At 39.6% G+C, this 19,442-nt stretch overlaps 1 protein-coding gene across 2 annotated transcripts in view; it reads left to right on the top strand.

Moving 5' to 3' along the window:
- Positions 1 to 19,442, top strand: part of LAMB4 (laminin subunit beta 4) — a 1,139,974-nt gene that overhangs the window by 956,714 nt on the left and 163,818 nt on the right. The gene's annotated exons all lie outside the window — the stretch shown is intronic.

Raw genomic sequence — 19,442 nt, forward strand, 5'->3', positions numbered from 1 at the left:
TTCCAGGAAGGGTGGTGTAAACAGTCACAGTGAGGTACATGTATACCTGCTTCACATGTCCAGTCCCTACAAAGGAGAAACCAACATTATTACTAGTATCACCCTCAATGTGTAACCTCTCAGATTTCGACCTTGCCTCATTCGCAAGTATTCGCAAATACCCAAATTTCCACAAAATATACCACATTTATATCTAAATACCTAAAAACTATCATTCAAATAGCATCCCAAGTCATACTCAGTGGTGACTTACACCCAAATCCCAGCCCTACAAACAACTGAAACCCCCTCTGCCCTCAGACTAATAACATCCTAAACCTGCCCAGAAAAGCCATGGACCTCCTAATACTTAACATAAACATAAGAAGCTTACTCAACAAAATATGAAAACTACACGCCACACTGGCCCTTTACTCCCCTGATCTAGTTCTTCTCATAGAGATCTGGCTAAAGCCACAAATCAATTATAACAAATTTGTTCCACCAGTTATAATGTTCTTAGGACAAGACAGGACATTTAAAAGAGGTGGAGGTGTTGCGCTACTGTTCAAAAATAGCCTGACCATTGATATGATCGACAGCAACCAGCCAAAGTTAAATAATGCAGAAACAATATTCACCAAGCTAAAAATCAACTGAAAAAAATCTAAATATAATTGGCACCTATGTAGCTCCAGGCAATAACATTAACACAGTAGAATCCATACTAGACATGGCATCCCAAAATTTCTTCCAAGAAATAATCATACTGGGTGATTTAAATATCGATTGGTCCTCCTGGGACTCACTCCACCCCACCAACCACATCAAACTATGTGGCTTTACTCAGTTAATCAAAACCACAACCTGAATAGATAAAACATCTAAAAAGGAATCCATACTAGATTGAATTCTCACTAACCGGCCAACTCAATCCTACCTCTCTGGTTCTCTCCCAGGCACCCTCAGTGATCACCTCCCCACTTCTCTAATAAGACACCAAGTAAACCCAATAAAATCCACCATCTTCCAAAAAAATTGGTATACAAAGAATTTCAACACCCAAGACTTCATAGCTGCACTACATCAATGTAATTGGAGACCACTCTAAGTTCTCTCCCTGGATAGTGTTGTAGATCACTTCAACAACACTTTCCTTAACATTCTAAATCACCTTGCCCCTATCAGAACTGTTGGAACTAAATCTAACTATGCCCCATGGCTTACCAAAGACACTCAACTACTTCTAAAACAAAGAGATAAAGCATAGGACTCATGGAGCCACAATAGAACACAAACTAATAGACAGGCATACCTGCAGCTAAGAAACAAAGCCAAGAAATAAATTAGGATAGACAAAAAGAATCACTATACAGATATCCAGTCTAAACACAAAACAAACCCACAAAAGTTATGGGCTGCCATCAATAAAATCCTGCATCCAGGAAATACCAGTACCCCACCCCCAAACATCGATACCACCACCAATAATATCGTCACCCAGTTCAATGAACACTTCACCAAATCCATTCTAGCCCTCACTAATAATAATTCTCCTACTTGATATCCAAACCTGTCATCCTTACCTGTAGACCAAAACTGTTTCTCCTTACAAACTGTCCCTACTAGCACAATATATAAATATCTGAATAAACTTAAACCCACAATACTAGCTGCTGATAAATTATATGGAGAATACCTCAAGACTGCAGCCAAAGCCATCTCATATCCCGTCTCCCAGTTAATTAATCACTCTTTGTCAGAACTACACATCCCATCACTATGGAAAATTTCATATATAATACCACTTCACAATGGGGATAACTCAGTGGAACTATCTAATTACTGACCAATTGCCATTCTATCTACCCTGTCAAAAATCCTTTTAAAATGCATACATTACCAAATAATTAACTATCTCTTTACTAATAAACTGCTGACCAACACCCAACACAGATTCTGTCCCAGTCACATTGCTACCACAGCCCTTATTAGCTTTACCAATACTGTAAATCAACACCGGAACAATGGCAAACTTGTCTCCACTGTCTTTCTACACCTCTCCAAGGCCTTTGATACAGTCCCCCATGCCAAACTCCTAACTGCACTCTCCGAACATAATCTGAGCCACTCCACTCTAGCCTGGTTTCAGGACTATCTATCTAACCACCAACAGGCAGTCAAATGGCAAAATTCCTTATCCCCCCTCCTACTTGTAATCTTAGGGGCCCCCAAGGATCCATCCTCAGCCCTCTCCTGGTTCACCATATTTACCAACCAACTTCACAAAGCTAACTGCACGTCACTCTAGTCCAGTACACTCATGATTCCACCCTAAGCTGTTCTGCCCCTCAACTCCAGAAACTGACACAAGAATCCTTTGCCACTGTTGAAACCTGGTTAGCTAACATTCAGCTAACACTTAACCCCCCCCCCCAAAAAAAAACAGTTAATGATATTCCATCCCATTAAAGCCATAGACCCCCATACCTCCATTCACAATATATTCATCTAACAACACCCCTATCACACCTGTCTGACACACCAAACTACTAGGAGTTATCATAGATCACAAAATGAAATTTGATATGTATATCACACATACAATATAAAAGGTTCATAAAAACTGGGAACCCTATATAGATGCAAAAAGTACCTCACCAACAACAGTAAAGCTACCATTGCAAGAACCAACCTATTCTTCACACTTCTATATGCCTCCCCAACACTTATCAACCTAAACAAATCAAACTTAATAAAATTAAACACTTGCTACAATAAAATAGCAAAGTTCGCAATTGACTCATCCTTCAGTATCCTGGCTAGAATTACCAAACCTCTTATATATAACCAATTTACAATAGCCCACCAAATCCTATGTAATCCCTATAAAACCCCTGAACTAGAGGGTTTACTGAATATCTGTTCTAACAAATGTCTACTAAGATCCATCAACAAAGCATTGGGTCTATATTATAACATCGAAATCTACAAATATCGAATGTTATAATATTGAGCCCTAAACACCAAAATCCGCAAACATCGAACAGACAGAATAGCGATTTTTTTCCCAGGGGAAAAAAATCGTTATTCCGAGAAACATACATAAAACACAAACACATACAAAAAACAGCAATCCACACACATACACTTAAAATCCTCCACCTAAACCTAAACTAAACTTTACATACACTACTAGCTATCCACTTACCTTAACCCGACCCCAACCCTATGGTCCGTCACAATCACACACTCACCTCACCCGTGCCCTAACCCTAACTCACCTAACCCGCCCCCTAACCCTAACCTACACACAACTGCACACTTACCTGACCCGCACCCTAACACTAACGTCCACACAACCGCATACTTACCTGACCTGCTCCCTAACCCTAATGCACCTAACCCGCCCCCTAACCCTGACTTACACACAATCCCACACTTACCTGAACCTGAACCGTAATGCTCCAACATATCGAACGCTGAAAACAGCGAAGCCACAGCAATGGCCCTCCGAATTCTTTCCCTGGGAAAGAATTTGGTGTCCTGCACCTTCGCTGTTTTCAATGTTCGACATTACGGGTTCGATATTATAACATTCTATCTTTGTAAGATTCGATATTATAATATAGTCCCCAAAGCATTAGTTTACATAACAAAAACCAAAAATAGCTCTGGAGACTCCCTCTACTCTTCTTTTATTGCAAAAACATGGAATGTCATCTCACTAGACATCAAGACCACTGAAAACAAAAATAACTTCAAAAAAACTCCTTCAGTCCCATTTAAACAAGTCTTGGATATGCAATTGTTCAGACTCTGGGTAATCCCCCCTCCCCATAATGGAACTTTATGGCTCCCTCTACATAATAGTTTCACACTATGTTCTTTTTACATCATCCCTTCACTACTACCCACCGTTACATAATACTAGCTCTCCCACTGCAACTGTAGAACTATATAAAACTATATAACCCCACTCAGATAATGTATTCTTATTCCATTGTACATTAACATAGACTATTAGCATTATAACATTCTTCTAAAAGGTAATTACAAATGTACAAACTCAAACTACATATATTCAGACTGAAATTAACATGAAAACTACTCTTATTAATGTAACTGAATGCTATGCCCAGCCATCAACTGTACTGTACGTTTTTCCTACGTTGTTGATTTGTATTTATGTTTACCCTATGTTGATCTTAGTGTGTAAGCATACACAACACCCCCTTTCTTTTTTCTGTACTTAAACAACTTGCTTTTATTGTATTTATTGTACTAACCATTTTATGAAGGTAACAATATAACTGAATGCAACACCCTTCAACTGTATTGTATATTTTTTTACATACTGTTGTATTATACTGTAATTATATCTCATGATTATTTTACTGTATTATCATACTACAGCTAACTTTTTGCTATGTACTTTAATAACTTGTGTTTATTGCATTTACTGTAGTAACCTTTGCGGAGCTTTTCTCCCCGGGCCTCTGCTGAAAATGGGATTCATGCCCAGTCAGACTCTCCTGGTAAACAAATGTAAAACAAATAAATGCATTTCTCATACTGGACACTGCATACCAAAGAAGGGATGAAGTAGAGGGTAGCACCTAATAAAAAGTGACCCTGATGCATGATATTTTCAGTGGTCACCCAAACCTTTATCCCTAGAAATAATGACTATGGCAGTCTTCAAAAAATTGACCGCTGGGAAGGCAAAAACATTTTAAGCAACTGGTATATAGGAATAATACAATAAAAATGTTTTATTTTGTCATTTTCTTTGAAAGTTCATCTCCAGCTGATCTTCCATCCCCTGTCCAATAATTATACAGATTACTTCTTTCTGCCCTGAAGTGTAGTGATGATAGTACATTACACTGGTAGGCTATACTATGACAAAAATATTAGTGTTAACAGGTAGCATAGCTTCTATTCATTTCAAATGAGCAAATGATTAAATGTATACTATTTGTGTCAGCTATGCCAAGCTTCTAGGAAGGCATGAATAACATATATAACTGTACTCCTATTAGTTTAACCTTCATTTCTAGATGGTACCAACAAGCTCTTCATGGTTCATTCAGAAAAACAAGTGGTTGTGAAGAGGCATTAAAAATATGGTGGGTCCTCCAAGGGAATAGACAATGTGTTACAAACTGAAAATCATAAAAAAATATATAAGTTCTGAAATAGTAATTTTATTTTATTTAATTGCTTTTGTTTACCAGGTTTGTCTGAATGGGTTTAGTCAATAATTCCTCTTCAGTGGAGGTCCACAGGGAAAAGCTCCAATATACTACAAGCATTTTTAAACAGACATTTAGTAATGCACATGAAGAGATAGTAAGTAATATACGTTAACAATTACACATACATTTGCTAGTTAGATTGCATTCATATGAAAATAAAGATTAGCTATTACAGTATAAAATTAATTATGCATTAGCAGGTAGTGAACACTGAGCATTTGAAGAGGTGTATTAGTGCATTTTTGAGATAGAAAATAGATCATGTGATTAGTCTTTTGATATTCAAAGAAATGGAGGTCAGGGAAAGAGCTAGGTAGGGCAGAAAATGTTAATACTGTAATTAAGAGGTGGACTATAAAACAGGTTCAGAGACAATTTTATATATATATATATATATATATATATATATATATATATATATATATATATATATATAGCTATAATTAGGTTTATATTAGAAGCATACAGATGGGGTGAGCAGTGTCACAAAATAATGTATATACCTGGGAGATGCTGGTAAAACTATTCAGGTATTGATGAAGCCTGGTTGTGGGGTGTAGCATTCTAAATAAAAAGAAATGGACTGATAATATGGCAAGTTGAAAATAACTGTGGCATTTATCCTAATGTTGTATAAGAGCAGACCTATTGATTTGACAGATGAAGTTTTAATTATGTTTTAGATGAGTTTGCTTTCTGAATGGATTTCAGTGGTAGTGGGATGTGAATCCATAGTTAACCTATACCTACAATATTAGATGATTTGGTTGTAGTGATTAGTGATCTTTCTCTACAGCATAAAATGCTGTAGGTGTAAGGTGTATAAGTTATCTAAATTTCCACTTGTCCAAATATTTTAGAACAGACACAGAGATATTCATCTTTATTTTATTTCTTTATCCTTTGTTGAGCATGTTAGTCCCACTGGGCCACTGACATTTTTTTCAGGGGAGTTCTAAGGTGATATTTATGCTGACTTTAGCATATTTTCCCAGGGCACAAGGAAACTCCCCCTACTGTATTTGCTATGGGGAACTGTCATACTTTCCTGTGGAAAGACGCAAAGGGAAAGACTGCTGTGGCCACAGCAACAGGGCAAAGGCATGAATATATAAAAAATGAAGATGGAGGTGAGGTGCATAATACTGCTGAAATCAGAACGAAATAATACATTTTAGTGAAGATGGACCTAACACCAATTTACTCATACCTATGTTGTAGAAGTAAGGAGGTAGCTTTATTATGGTCCGATAGTGAAGAGTATACCAGGAGGAAGGTGGGGAGGAGAAATTATTAAATATTAATAGGCATGTGTCAGAAGTAGATAACGCGGCAATGAGTATGCTAGAATATAAAGACGTCACAGATGAGTGAATTTCACCAGGGATCTTGTTGAAGAGTATCTGCTGCAGAACAGAAATTGAAAAAAAGAATCACAGAAATGAGATAAATGTTGCGAGCTTCATCTAAGCAAGACTGTAGAACTTTTACTATATTTTGTACAAATTAGTAGAGTTTTTTAAGTTTTTCAGTATTGGATGTTCATTCTTTTATACACTTGGGGAGCAAATGTTTTTGTGATTTGCTCCCTATTGAAATACCAACACTCAGAATGCCAAGTGCCAAAAATCCGAAGAAAAAGACAGCAAACATGGGAGAAGAGTGAATTTCGAAAATCGTTCTTCTCCTTTAAAATTCTTTTTGCAGGGAGGGGACAATCCCTCCTACACCCTCAAACTTCTATATATGCCAACGCAGAGATCATCATACCTCAGAGAAAAGGCAATATTCCACGAAATGGCATCTCAGACCTAGTATATGTAAGTCTGATCTTTCAGGCATTCAGTCTCCGTATTTCGGGACTCACTCTAGTGAACAAGGTCAACAGGTACAAAATTAACAAAATGAGAGGAAAAGGGAACATTTTAAATGCATTAGCAGAAATTTAAGTTGTGGGAAATGTTCTGATTGATACAGAAGTTGATCAGCATTGTGAGAACTCTGGGGACGATTCTGCGGATAAAGAAAATGATAAAGAATAAAATCAGTAAATGAAAAGTGTTTACACAGGGCAAATTAATAAGTGTGGAGTGTTAAAAATGAATGTCTTCAGAAAGACGGTAAAGATAATAGCAAAATAAATATAGGTTGTAGATAAAGGACAGAAACAGTGGAAAGAAGTATTTTTTTTGCACTTGAATTAAATGCTAATAGTGTGAAGAATGCTGAAGGACGATTATACAGAAATGGTGTAAAACAGTAAAGACAGATATTACATATTTCACAGATATTTGGCTTGTGACAAAAAGCAGAAATTTCAATTTAAAGAACAATGGGATAGGGAGAAAGTGTGGTATTTAGTTAATGAAATTTGTTCAGGTATTTCTGAAATGATGAAGTCATCTCAAACAAAAGTCATTGATGTTAGAGTTATTCCAAGAAGGATGATTGTAGTCGATTGTAGCATTAGAGTTAATATAATTAGATTAATCATTATTTATCTAAGCTACTATAATTAAAGAAAAAAGGAAAATGAAATGTAAAAGAAGAGCTAAATTTATAAAGGTTACTGTGAGGTATATACTAGTATGTATACCTTGTGGTAACCTTTTGTTTTTAGAGATAGCCCTAAGATTGTGCTCTTGTATGAAGATGTGCAGCATTGCACTGGGCTGTTTCCACACTTGGCCTTGTAGATTAACACAGCTGCACTATGCAGCTCACAATAGTAAACACAACCAAAAGGCCATGTTCATCTATCATGGCAGAGGTGAGTACTGGGGAGATTAATGATCAGGTAATATTAGGAGATGGATGAGGGACTGCATGTGATGTGTGAGAGCATGTCTGGGAGATAGCGGTAGTAGGGAGTAAGTTAGGCAGTTGTGTGTGTGTGTGTGTGTGTGTGTGTGTGTGTGTGTGTGTGTGTGTGTGTGTGTGTGTGTGTGTGTGTGTGTGTGTGTGTGTGTGTGTGTGTGTGTGTGTGTGTGTGTGTGTGTGTGTGTGTGTGTGTGTGTGCTCGTGTGGGCACGCAAATGGGTGAATGAATGAATGTGTCTGTGACAGCAATCAGTTGGGGTGGGGGCTGTTTATGTGTGTGTGTGTGTGTGTGTGTGTGTGTGTGTGTGTGTGTGTGTGTGTGTGTGTGTGTGTGTGTGTGTGTGCGTGTGTATTTGTGTCACGGTAGGCTGAAGTGGCTCTTATACTTCCACACACCCTGAGAATCACTATTGTCGGTGACAGTGGGTGGAGTGAACTACTAGACACCCAGGAATAATTATTTAAATGTGTCCCTAAGCAGCAGTTAGACAGAACAGAGATCACAGTGAACACCAGACACCAGGGATAACTCTTTAAGAGCATGCCTGAGTGTCACTTAGACAGAACAGGGATAAGGAGGTGAGGGGAATACTAGATACTAACATTAACTCTTTAAAAGGGTGCCTGAGCAGCAATTAGACAGAAAAGGGATTGAGGGTGGTGGGGTCTGTAGATACCAAGGATAACTATTTAAAACAGTACCAGAGTAGCACTTAGAATGGGGATCAGTTGGTGGGGGAAACACTAGACACCAGGGATAACTCTTTAAAACTATGTCAGGGGACACTTAGAACAGAGATCAAGGGGTGAAAGAACACTAGACACCAGGGGTAACTCTTTAAGAGTACCACAGTAGCACTTAGAATGGGGATCAAGGGGTGGGGAACACTAGACACCAGGGATAAGTTTTTAAAAGCATGTCAGGAACAGCTAGCGAGAATGGGGCTTAAGGGGTGGGAGAACACTATACACCAGGGAAAAGTCTTTAAAAGCATAATAGGGGGCACTGAGACAAAATAGAATCAAGGGGTAAGAGAGCACTAGACACCAGGGATAACTCTAGAAGAGGGATCAGGAGTGCTAGAACACTAGGCACCAGAGATAAGCAGAGTGCCTCAAAATGCACTAAAAATGATTCAAGCCTTTACCCTCCCACCCTGAACAGAGGATGTTAGTCTTTCATGCTGCCTTTAGACACCACGGATTAAAATTTAAAAAAAATAGATAAGTACAAAGGGATTTGAGCCATGCAGCACTGACGCACAAAACCCTGCATTAATCCACTATGCAAACCAGAATATTAATGGAGCAGAGTTGTTTTAAAACATATGTTGAGGATCTCAGGTATTATGCAGTGCCTGCAAAATATTGTGATGTAAGAGGGAGAGGGACATTAAACAGTAAGTATACCTATCAACCTCATAGCGCAACTGGAGAGAGTCATGGGATAACAGTTTCTGCTCTAGCATGCATTTATCAAAGGATATAAAGTGTGAAACTTGAATGCCTGGAATTAATCCAGAATTAATTACCAGGGTTGGGCAAAAGGAGACATCAAGGACATTCAGACAACAAAGGAACATGTATGAGGACTATGTTGTGTGTGTGTGTGTGTGTGTGTGTGTGTGTGCGTGTGTGTGTGTGTGTGTGTGTGTGTGTGTGTGTGTGTGTACATTTGAATCCATGTATTGTGAGTGGAAGAGTGAGTGGGGAGGGTATGCCTCTGCTTGCATGATGCAGGCACCAGCACTGTTAAGTGCCACAGAAAGTGCTGACCCATACTCCATGGTAGTTAACTGCAATTCAGAAGCATGCAAATCAGCCAATAATAAGGTTTTTCCTCATTGCAGCTGTATGTCTCTGCATCACAAATTGCTGCAAAATGAGAACAAGGCCTTTTTACTGTTATCTTCCGGGTCCATGGCACAGATCTTTATGAATAATCAGGAATATAGGAATAAATTCAGACATGCTTATTATTGCCAATATTAACTGTGATGTAAGACTAAGGAAGAATAAGGAATGGGAATGCGAAAATATGTAGAGCCGTTATAAAGGATTTTTTTATAATAATTGTGAAGGAAATTAAGCACACCTGTGAAAGGACTTATTTGAAAAAACAAAGTGACTGTTTTACGTAGTAAGCATTTAAAGAAAATTAAAGTGGATAGTGACATTTTCAGTTTCTCTGATCATTTAGGTATATGGTGAGCATTCACAGTGGAAGAGACTTTATTAAGAGAGGAGAAAGGGATTAAAAAACTAAGTGCTAGATTCTGAAAGAGCTACTCTCAGTGTAAGTCTGTCCTGATTCTAAAAGACATGCTGTCAGAGTAAGACTTATTCTATAAGCAGGCTAACAGCAGGAGCCAGATTTCTAAATGGCTGCTCTCAGCCTGCTCCCAGTGTAAGTGGTCACTTACATTGATATCAAGGATTTTTGGAATCGGGCCCAATATACACTGAAACAGAAAAGGAAAACCATGTATGTAGAAAGGAAATATGTGAAGAAAAATATCAAGAATATGAACATGCTGTAAGTTAAAGGATGCAGTACATTTACAATACAAATATAGATGAATGGGATGAATAAAACAGAAAAAAGGGTTCCATTAAACAGGCAAAGATATCTCATAAAAGGAAAGACAGGAGTGAGCCCTTTATAGGGATAAATAATGTAATGAAACTATTACATGGGAAATTAAAAATGAACAAGGAAGGATTGTTAGAAATAATGAAGAAATTGCAATAGTTGTGGAAAAATATTTGATATATACATATAGGGAAGGTTGAGTATCAGGTGTAATAAAGAGGAAAGTTAAGCAAGTTTCTGGAAAAGTGAAAGCAAAATTGCAATTATAATGGGTGAATTAGAGCAATAATGCAGGGAAAGGTAAATATAGTAGTACAAGGAGTGGATGTGAATAGATTATAATTTTAATTAGGAAATGGGTGAGAATGAAAGGAAATATTCAATGAAGGTATTAAATGAACAGCTGAAGGAAGAGTTATAAGATGGAGAAATTAGTTTAGAGGATATAAAGTTATTACAGAAACAAATGGCAATCAAAAGTTTTACAACTGGTTACCAGTAATATTAGGAAATGTAACTTATAGAATAATGTTGGGAATTTTTTTAAGAAAGGTTTGATGAGGTAATTGAAGAGGTTGTGTGTGATGGGAATCTATGGAAAATTAAAGTAAGAAATATAAAAGAAATGTTGATTTTGATAAAAGAGATGGAAAATGAAATAAAACAATGTATGTTAGAATAAAAGATGATAGCATGTGTGATGTAAAGAAAGCATATGACAGTGTTAAGTCTGCTAGCATGTAGGAATTATTGATACAATATCAATGGATCACAGGAGAATACTAGGCTGATGACCCTAAAGGGCCTTTTTAAGCTCTTATTAGAAAGCTATCGGTCACATAGGCTGTGTAGAGTGTATTTAAACTTGGGTATGAGTGGTGTACTTCTGCTTTGATTTCCATTACTACAGTGCCCAGTCCTGGAATGACCAGGATTGGGCACTTTTTTATACTGGGACATTTGCAACCAGTTGTCTTTTTTATTTTTAACCTACATCTATCCATGATATATGCTATATAAAATGCAGTTTATATATCAGCGTCATCTTGGTGAGATTTTGTAAAAATACGGTCTATCACATGAAGGTACTCACCAAGACTTAAGGATGAATTCAGTTCCAGCATTACTACCCTCCTTTTAGTCCCCTAAGTTGTTTATTTAGTTTGCTGAGAGAGTTCTTACCTTGCTAGGCATTGCACTTTTCATTTTTGGCCAGGATATTCCTCCTTTTGTTATATAATATGTTGGTGTTGTGATTCCACCAGGGTAGCTTGTTTTTTGAGTTTGTTGTAAACGTAATTAGGTCTCTGTATAGCTGTATATATGATTGTAGAAGGCTCTTGTGAATGACCCAGTGGAGGCAGCGGTGTCCCCAGTGTTTGTGGGTGGCTTGAAATTTTGCCAGGGTATAACTTAGAAGTAGGAAATTTGCTTTGGAATAATTTTTAAAAATTCTAGAATTACCTGGTGTCCCAGGTTTTATTTGTATTTCGAAGGGGACAGGTTTATGGCCTGACCTGACTAGTGAGGACAATACAGTCAGGGAGGGTGTAACATTCCCCCATCCTAGACCTAGTCCTCACCAGCATGGGGGAATGTTACACCCTCCCTGACAATACAGTCAGGGAGGGTGTAACATTCCCCCATGCTGGTGAGGACTAGGTCTAGGATGTCAGTGCCCTTAGTGGAGATATGAACTATCTGGTCCAGAGTATTTGTGTTTACAAAGTCCCGTAATCTCTTGGTCTGCATATTAAGGGTTATGTATGATTCCCAGTTTATAGTGGGGTACTTAAAGTCACCATGAATATGGTGTTGTGTTGAATATGGAGCACCTCTAGTATGTTTATGTATGTCCTATGGGTTTCCTGGGTCAGAGAGGGGCACCTATAGCTTTCAAGAATATGGTATGGGACTTTGCCCATAGTAATTCACACATGGAGAAGCCATGAGGTGTGTCTGTTTTTGACATAAAATGAGACACCTCCACCTTTTGTTTGTTTCTGTGTAGTAACAGGTCTAAATGTCAGGGTACTCTCTGCGGCTTTAAACTGTGTCTAAGTAACTGTACATATGTTTACATTCTCCAGAGTGAGGAGAGCATGTGGGGAGTGGAGTTTCTTATTTAGACTCTTGACACTGGGTAGTAACATCTTTAGATTTTCTTGGGTTGGTTTTGCTATGTTGGAAGGTTTATTGGGCTGGTGATGCCTAAAAAAGGCACTATGTAAGTGGATAAGGTTTTAGTCAATATTCAAATGTCTAAAGGGGACAGGTGCTGAGAATCACTGTTAAAGCAGCATGGTTTATCGACCATATTTTACCAGGCTGACAAATATTGTACCACCTTTGAATAACACCAAAAACGAATCCAGTTGTTAAAGTCATTTATCTTCTGTTCACATTGCGGCATCATCCTTGGAGAAGGAGGAATGCTGCTAAATAAAAGGATCTTACAGGCCTGGGTCATATAGCCCAAGAGTTCCATCATGTCTCCCTTCATATAGTCCAAAGAGGTATGTCTCTGATTATTTACTGTCACATGGACTGTGATTGAGACATACTGGTACTTGTCACTGGTGAGGAGGGCATTAGTAGGCCTCACAATGGAGTGTACTGTGACCAAAACATTGGATTGACTGGTGATTTGCCTTATGGGCTTAGCCTTAGCAGTACTGTAAGTTAAAGCTGAATATGCCAAGTTGGGTGGTGCTTTAATAGTTTGCTCAAGAGATTACTAATGTTTTTTATTATAATTAGTGTGTCTGGGAATTGTTTGAGGTTTTGGACTGAGTAGATTAGTTTTAAGAGCATCTGCATATGTTGGTGTGCGTGTGTGTGTGTGTGTGTGTGTGTGTGTGTGTGTGTGTGTGTGTGTGTGTGTGTGTGTGTGTGTGTGTGTGTGTGTGTGTGTGTGTGTGTGTGTGTGTGTGTGTGTGTGTGTGTGTGTGTGCGTGTATGTGAGTGTGCATGTGATTGTTTGTGTGTGCCTGTGCGTGTATGTTTGTGTGTGTGTGTGCCTGTGCATGTGTGCGTGTGTTCGTGTGTGTGTGTGTGTGTGTGTGTGTGTGTGTCTGTGTGCATACTTGAGTGCATCTGTGTGTGTGTGTGTGTGTGTGTGTGTGTGTGTGTGTGTGTGTGTGTGTGTGTGTGTGTGTGTGTCTGTGTGTGTGTGTGCCTGTGCTATATTATCTCAAGATTCTCATTTCTACCAGGCTGGCTATAGATATAGCAAGAAGGAGATCCTCATAGTTTCACATATAAATATAATGAGTTGCAAGGAGTATGGTGTGAAAGGATTTATGCTCCTCTTTGTGGGACTACAGTAAGGGGGAAAAGAAGTAGACACACTGGTGGCTGGTGCCACTCTTCAAAGCTGGTGCTCATTAATTACCTATTTGCTCAGGAACCCTTAAGGGGTAGTTTTTATAGAGGAATTTGCAGTTTTAAGCATGCGCATCTATACAGGGCAATGCTTAATGCTAGTAGAATAGCAGGAAAGATCATACAATTTCTCAGGTTGGTGTATGAAGAAATCATTGATATACCCCAAGTAAATGGTTAAGTGTGATAAAAAAGACTGAAATGGTGTTAACCAATAGTGTCCAATGAGCACAGTATTATTTGAGGGTAATAATGAATGGAGTTATATAGTAAATAGAAAATAATATGAAAGGGGTGAGAATTGTATATATGGGGAAATTAGAATACCATTAATTTTGAGCTATACCAATGATTTGGCGGTAATGAAAACTACAATATGAATGAATGAGGAGATGAAAAAAATAAGTAAAATACTAAATATAGTAGGATTAGGAATAATTAAAGAAAGCGTAAGGGATAGGAGAATGTTGCACAGATTGGAGGAATATATTTTAGTAAGGGAGAAGTAGAATATTAGGAATAAGTTTTGCATTCTTTTATAGGTTCATAGGTTCATACTAGGCTATCTGCCCTAGGGCATTTATAAGCCTAGCCAGAGTGTGTGTGGCTTTCACCACCCCTTAGGATGAGAATACTATACCCATTAATTTGCTGTGCCTCTGTCCAGCAGTGATACAGAGATGATTCCCGGGGTAAACCTACGATCTCCCATCCACTCATCAAGATTTCTCTTGAACAGAGTCAGTGAGGGGCTCTGCCTCACATGGACTGGGATTCTGTTCCATAGTGTAGGGAGTCTCTGGGTGATGAATCTGTCCCTCCAGCACGTCCTATTTATATCCGTGTTGAGGTTTAAGTCTCTTGCTCGTGGCTCTGGTGGATTTGGATTTTTGAGGTGGAGCATGTCCATTAATTCCGGGTTGGACATGGCCTTGTATGTCAGGCACAGATCACCTCTGAGCAGACGGTATGCGACTGAATAGAGCTGGAGTTTCTTCAGTCGGGCATCGTATGACATATGTTTGAGCCCCTTTATCCTTTTGGTGAGGAACTTTTGGGGTCTTTCCAACTGCTGCAGGTGTCGGGTAAGGTACATTCGAATGGGGCGTTGTACTCAATCATTGGTCTGATAAGTGAAGAGTACAGGGTACAATGACCTCTCCTGATCTGGATGTGAATCCCTTCATGATCAGGTGGGCAATGTAGAAGGTCTTCCTAGCCACTTTGGCAATGTGAGTGTCAAAAGAGAGGTTACTGTCAACTTGGGTCCCCAGGTCCCTGATAACTTCTTCCATGTTTAATGGATTACCACCTATGTGGTAATTAGGGGTTACCTTGTTTTTCCCAAAGGGTATGACTATACATTTTTGGCATTTAGCTTAAGGCCATGGCTCTGGCACCAGTTATCCATTTCTATGAGACCTTTCTGGAGGATGTCTGTGTCTGATGGAGTGTCAATTATGGTGCCCAGTTTGCAGTCATCTGCAAATTTTGTCAACCACAATCCCCCTATGTTTGCCTGCACTTCAGAAAAATAAATGCCGGACAAGAGGGGCCCAGGACTGAGCCCTGTGGGACACTGCTCGTGACCGGCTTAGAGTCTGACATGGCACCAGCAACTCTAACCCTGTGTGTTCTGTCCTTGAGCCAGTTTGCAACCCATCTTGTGACATATGGGTTTACATCTAAGCTGGTGAGCTTTTCTATGATGCCCAAGTGGGGTATTGTGTCGAACGCTTTGCTAGGTCAAGGTAGGCTGTGTGAACTGCCTTACCCTCATCAATGGCCTTAGTGACTGTTTCGAAAAAGTTGACCAAGTTCAAGAGGCAGGATCTGCCCTTGACAAAGCCAAATTGGGTAGGATCCAGTGTCTGTAGGTCCCCAATGTCTTTATTTATGAGTTCCATTATGATCCTCTCCATAGCTTTGCAGACAAGGCTCGTCAAGCTTATGGGGCGGTAATTTCCAGGGTCCGTAGAAGCACCGCCTTTGTGGAGTGGGACCACAGTTGCCGTGACGCCATTCCTTGGGCACGTATCCTGTAGTAAGGCTAAGATTAAACAGCAGCCTTATGTGTGGGTTTAGTTCCTCATTGAGTTCGTGTAGCACACATCCGGGGACACCGTCCGTCCCATTGATGCTGTGTTTTTGCTTTAGAGAGAGCAGCTCTCACCTGGGCATCTGAGATGTTTGGGAGGCTAGACTCTGGTGGGATAGATATTTCTCCTTTTGGGGAGGGAGGGGAGAAATTTGCACTGAACCTGTCTGCCAGTATGTTGGCAATGTCTGTGGGTTCAGTGATTTTTTTATCATTTTGGACTAATTCTGAGCATATCTGGGAGTTTCCACCCAGGTTTCTAACATAGCTAAAGAAGGCTTTATGATTGTCTTTTGTGTCATTAGCGATTTTTCTCTCAAAGTTGGCCTTGGATGATTTTATGAGTGATCGTAGTTTTTTTGCTCGTATTGATCAGAGATGCCTTCCCATTTAAGGCTTTTGCTCTGTCATGTAGTAGCTTTCTCCTCTTGTTGTAGAGTTTGTTTATGGCTGGAGTCCACCAGACCGGGCGCCTGCCTTTGGTGGAAAGGGTCTTGATTTTATTAGGGATTGCTTGATCCATACATTCCTGGAGGTGCTCGTAGAAGGCATTTGTAAGGGTTTCAGCAGCGTGGGTTGTGGTTTCCACTGGCTCAGGGGTCTTGAAGGATACCACTCCAGTCTTAAGAAGTGTGAAGTTTGCTTTTGAGAAGTTCTTCACTGTGGTCTTTTTTGCTGGGGGTGGGGCGGGATGTGGATCTCCAGTGAGATTAATTTATGGTCTGATCTCACCAATGAGGGATATACTTCCGTGTGGAGCATTTTGTCCCCATGTTTGTGATGATCAGGTCTAGTATATTTTCTCCTCTTGTGGGAATGGTGACTAGTTGTTCCATAGCATTTGAGTTTATGAACTCAAGGAACCTTTGGGCTAGGGTGTTGGGGCTTGAGTAATGTTCCCAGTCTATGTTTGGGTAGTTGAAGTCACCCAATATGATGGTGTTTGGAGAGACATTTATACTCTCCAGTGTCTTCAGGAAGGCTGTGTGGGTTTCCTGAGTTTGAGAAGGTGGTCTGTAGCATGTTACAAACTGTAGGGCAGTTTTACCTATGGTTAATTGCACCTGGATGGTCTCCGATGCTTCGCGCGTTGCCACTAACCTGGAGGTGTGGGTATCCTTTATGAATATGGATACTCCCCCTCCTTTTGTGGTTCGGTCTGGATTTTGGGGCCGGAACGCATGATATGAGGTATAACCTGATAGTGCTGGGGTGCTCTCAGAAGCCTTGAACCAGGTTTCAGTCACAGCACAAACATTGATGTTCTCCATACTGAGGAGGGCTTCGAGGGCATGCATCTTGAGGTTTAGACTTCTGGCATTGAGCAGTATTACCCTTAGTTTTTCTCCATTTTTGTTTTCTAGGGCAGTAGGTTTATCATTTGAGCCTTGCCTAAAAAGGCACTATGAGGTGGCAAGAGCCTTTGCCAATATCCGGAAGCCCAGGGGTGACAGGTGCAAGCCGTCCCTTGTGAAGCAGCGTGGCTTGTCAAGCATGTCATCCCAGGCAGACAGACATTGGATCCCCTTAGAATGACACCAGTAATTAAGCCAATTATTAAAGCTGATCATTTTGTCTCTGTATTGTGGCATCATTCTTGGTGAGGGTAGGATACTGCTCAGGGTCAGGGTCATACCGGCCTGGGCTACATAATCTGAGAGCTCCTCTATGTCTCTTTTCATGTAGTCCAGGGAGGTACGTCTCAGGTCGTTCACACCGGCATGGACAATGACTGAGTCATACTTGTACTTGCTGTGGAGTGACCTGAGTGCTTGTGTTATGTGGCGGATTCTAGCGCCTGACAGGCAGCTAACTGTGATCTTTTCCTTGTTCAGTCTGGTGAGAGGGACGTCAGTGTGTCTGACTATGGAGTCACCTATAACAATTAATTTAAATACTTTCTTACTTCACTATAACATTGTTTATTTTCCTGTTTTTTTTTTTGCTTTAGATATTTCTCATTGACCACCTCCCAGTGCCTTACTATATGCATCATTCTTTTTGTCATGTATTCTATAATCCAATATGTATTCAGTGAACTTAAAAATATTAGGTTTAGTCTTCCTTGGTCTTTTCCCTTGTAAAACATTTTCCCTTTGAAATGATATAATCTGGACTCTCTTGTTGCCAAAAAATATTTCTAGTTATTTTCTTTATTTTACAAGGAAACATAAACCATTTTTAAATAATTCTGTTTTCCTAATACCAAAGATTGTACTAATTAAACCATCTTCTCAAATGATAACTCATACATTTTTCTCTTCATTTATTATATCCTGAACTTCCAGTAAATCTTTCTACTGTCTTTTTTTACTTCTTTATAGTGAAGTAAGAAAGTATTTAAATTTGAATAAAAGATTGCAAGTTAGGTAAAATTAGACATAGCTAAAAATAGAAAAGAATGATTTGAGAAAATAATGGATAAACGGTATTGACTGAATGCATGAAGGGAACTCAACAACAATGTCAAAAATAAAATATGGAGAAGAAGAAAGAGCTTTAAGACTGCAAAGATTTTTTTATGGTTCATAGGTTCATAGGTAGGTACTAGGCTATCGGCCCAAGGGCCTACATAAGCCTAGCCAGCAAGGTGCCATAGCTTACGCCACCCAAGAAAGTTATTTTCCTGTGCTGCTGTCCAGCAGAGACACAGAAGTGGTCCCCAGGGTGAATTTCCTATTTCCCATCCACTCATCAAGATTTTTCTTGAAGAGTGCTAATGATGAACTTTGCTTGACATAGATGGGTAGCTTGTTTCAGAGTATCGGAAGTCTCTGGGACAGGAATCTATTCCTCCAGCGTGTCCTGTTTATTGTGGTGACAAGCTTTAGGTCCCTAGAGCATGTAGCTCAGAGGGATTGGGATTTCTTTAGGTGTAGCATGTCCAACAGCTCTGGATTTGACATAGCTTTATATGTTAGGCAGAGATCACCTCGGAGTAGGTGATATGCTACGGAGTAAAGCTGGAGTTTTTTGAGGCAGTCAGTGTAGGTCATTTGTTTGAGGCCAGTAATCCTCTTTGTGAGGTACTTCTGTGGCCTTTCCAGCTGCTGCAGATGTCTTGTGAGGTACATTCCAAAATGGGCATTGTACTCTATAATGGGTATAAGGGCAGTGCCTCCACAGACCCTGGAAATTACCGCCCCATTAGCTTGACAAGCCTTATCTGCAAAGCCATGGAGAGGATCATAATGGAACTCATAAATAAAGACATAGGGAACTTGCAGACTTTGGATCCAACCCAGTTTGGCTTTGTCAAAGGCAGATCCTGCCTCTTAAACTTGGTTGACTTTTTCGAGACAGTCAC

Source organism: Protopterus annectens, chromosome 11.part0, assembly GCF_019279795.1.
Source record: "Protopterus annectens isolate FY-2018-M chromosome 11.part0, PAN1.0, whole genome shotgun sequence".
Taxonomy (NCBI): domain Eukaryota; kingdom Metazoa; phylum Chordata; order Ceratodontiformes; family Protopteridae; genus Protopterus; species Protopterus annectens.